Source organism: Mus caroli, unplaced genomic scaffold (genome assembly GCF_978045245.1).
Source record: "Mus caroli unplaced genomic scaffold, Mus_caroli_1 scaffold_4, whole genome shotgun sequence".
Taxonomy (NCBI): Eukaryota; Metazoa; Chordata; class Mammalia; order Rodentia; family Muridae; genus Mus; species Mus caroli.
This window is the reverse complement of record NW_028227259.1, coordinates 150,011,825-150,014,982: the sequence shown is the minus strand read 5'-3', so window position 1 is coordinate 150,014,982 and position 3,158 is coordinate 150,011,825. Positions and strand designations below refer to the sequence as shown.

General features: G+C 42.7%; 1 pseudogene; it reads left to right on the top strand.

Moving 5' to 3' along the window:
- The first annotated feature begins 143 nt into the window (after nucleotides 1–143).
- Nucleotides 144–1,473, top strand: LOC110288177 (selenoprotein K pseudogene; annotated as a pseudogene).
- The last annotated feature ends 1,685 nt before the right edge of the window (nucleotides 1,474–3,158 follow it).

Sequence of the window (3,158 nt, the reverse complement as noted above, 5' to 3'; positions counted from 1 at the left end):
TTTCAAGTGTTTTAATATTTGTTGAGGACTTCATAGAATACATTTTGATCACATGAATTCCTTTCCACCAACTCTTCCTAGATTCTATCTTACCTGCTTTCCCACGCACTTTACAATCTCTTACACTATTTGAGAACAAAGCACAGCAAAGCAAAGCAAAGCAAAGCAAAGCAAAGCAAACCAAACCAAACCAAACCAAAACAAAACAAAACAAAACAAAACAAAACACCAAACCAAAACAAAACAAATTTGTGAAGTCCAGTTTGTGTTGGAGAGCTATTCCTCGGTGTGAGGCCTACCCTAGAGTGAAGTTCCACCTAGTGGTACCCCATTGAAAATAAATGATCTTTCCTCTGTAAGAGCTCTCAGCTGACCATATCTCCTTTGGTAGAGGTGAGAACTTGAACTCCTCTCAGCTAGAATTTTCTTTGGTTTGAGCTTGTGCAGATTGTGTCAATTTTGTCATAGCCTCTATGAGTTCATACGTGTACCTGACATGTTGTACCTGGAAGTGCTGTTTTCTTAAAGTCATCCACTACCTCTGGCTCTTACACTCTTTCTTCTTTCCATTTTGTGTAAATCCCTGAGCTTTGAGGCAAGATGTACGATTTAATCATCCTACATAGTTAGAGTTGTGCATTCCAAAGTCTCTATATGTTGAAAAGTTGTATGTTTCCTTGCTTAGTACTGACTAGGGGGAGGCTAGGTACGGCAACATCAGGGGTGTCTGGTCTTCTCTGTCACTAGGAAGCAGGCAACCGGATGGAAGATGGTTTATATCTCCAATGGTCAGGTGTTGGATAGCAGGAATCAGTCCCCATGGAGAGCGTCTTTCCTAACAGACTTCTTCTGGGGAATAGCAGAATTTGTGATTTTCTTTTTCAATACTCTGATTCAGAAAGATGTGAAGAAGAGAAGAGGCTATGGGAGCTCCTCTGATTCCAGATAAAATGATGGAAGCGGGCCACCAGGAAACCCTCCAAGAAGAATGGATGGGATCAGTCACTTTCGTGGCCCCAGCCCTCCTCCAATGGCTGGTTGATGAGGAAGGTAAACGCCTGCTCTGAGAAGCAGACAACTAGACATACACACGTGTAGAAGGAAGCCATCAAGTGGTGAAGAGAGGCTCATGCAGGAGAAGATGGTGTATGTCCAAACAAGGATTGCTCTGTGTTCTAACTGACGAATGAGGTCATGCTGGGAATTCCCTCTGCAGGATCTGGCCTGACTGATATGCAGTTCTATACATGTACATGTTTGTCTCCTTATCTTTTTTTTTTTTTGTATAGTTTACTAAAGTATTAATATAGTTTTAAGAAGTAAATATTTCTAGGTTGCAAAACTTCATTGTTCATCTTTATATGATCATATCCAAAACCTTTGATCTGGAAGAAATAAAGGCCATATATTTAGTCCTGGAAAAAAATAAGTGGAAAGTGCCTGGGAAGAAAGATTAAAACATTTGTTCCGATATTTTCAGATTTGATTTCAACTGTGTCTATTGCTGATTTCTCAGCAGCTTCAAAATCAAGCTCAGCATCTCAAAGGCCTTTAGTTAGCAAATTTTAAAGGGTTTTTAGACTTTTGCTTTATTTTATGTGTATAGGTGATTTTTGTGTATGTGTGTATGTGTACCACATGAGTACACTGCCCACAGAAGCCAAAAGAGGGCATCATATCTCCTGTACCTAGAGTCAGAATAGTTGAGAACTGCACTTTGTTTGCTAGGACTCAAATATGAATGGATCCAGTGGAAGACTTACCCGTTGTGCCATTTCTCAAGCTCCTTACAAAGTGGAATAATTATCACCTGTGGCCTGGAAGATGCTCAATTAGTGAAGTTTCTATTATGCAAGTCTGAGGACATAAGTTCAGACACAAATCATTTATAAAGCCAGACAGAGTGTCACCCATCTATAATTCCAGCAGTACGTAGACTGAGACAGTGCATGCCTGGTGCTCATTAGCTAAACAGCCTAGCCAAATAGATCACCTCCAGTTTTAGTGAGATATCCCATCTAAAGTCATGGTGGAAAGTGATTTGGAAATGTCTACAATATAGGTCTATGACCTACACACACACACACACACACACACAAACACACACACCATCATGTAAATACAGATCTGTAATCTCAGTCTCCTCACAGCAAAATGGAAGGTAGCAACTGAAGATTCCCTAAATTCATGGGCTAGAGTGTTTGATGTATGCAGCAGTGGCAACAAAGAAACCCTGTGTAAAAGTAGGAAAAAAGGAAGGACCAACCCCAAAGTTGTCCTCTAACTTTCACACACATACACACACACACACTCATATACAATCTTGCACGCATATTCTCACATTCCCACTTACAAGCACCTTAACACAGACACTTACACACGCCACACTTTTTCAATTTCTCTCTCTCTCTCTCTCTCTCTCTCTGTCTGTCTGTCTCTGTCTGTCTCTGTCTCTCTGTCTCTGTCTCTGTGTGTGTGTGTGTGTGTGTGTGTGTGTGTGTGTGTGTCAAACACACACACAGATGTGGGGAGCGGGTGTGGTGGTAGTCTCAAGATGGTGTCCAGGACTGCAGCCAAGTCTTATGACTTGCACCTGACTTCCTTCTGCACCTGAAAATAAGCCACGACCATCATGAGAGCTGTGCAGGCACACCATGATGCAAGATCAGGCCATTAGACAAAGGCCAATGAACTGAGATTACTCAGACTGGGCTGGTGGGGCGTGGTTGAGGGGATATATAATTGATTGTGGTCGGACACAGAGAGAGAGATTCCTGCTTGCATGTTGAAATGTTCCTGAATAAACTGCTTTGAGAAGAATGCTGTGTCGACGCTCTTTTCTGCTGGTCAGAGACAGAAGCGACAAGTGGTGGCCCTTATGGGGACCCTTCTCTTCGTTCAGAACTCATCGCAGTAGGGGAGCTAGCTGGTAAGTTCCCAGGATCATCAACAGCTGCTGTGGGTCCCGGAGCTGTTGACCAGAGCAGTCCAAAATGAGCGGAGTCTGGACGGCATGGATGTTCCTGGTGTTGAGGATACTTCCCAGTGGTGATGACTGAAGATCCACATTGGGGAATCTTTTCTGTGTTCCCAAACCCATGCCATTGACGCATTCGGCACAAGTGTTCCCTCGATTTTTCACATCTAATGCTTCGCTG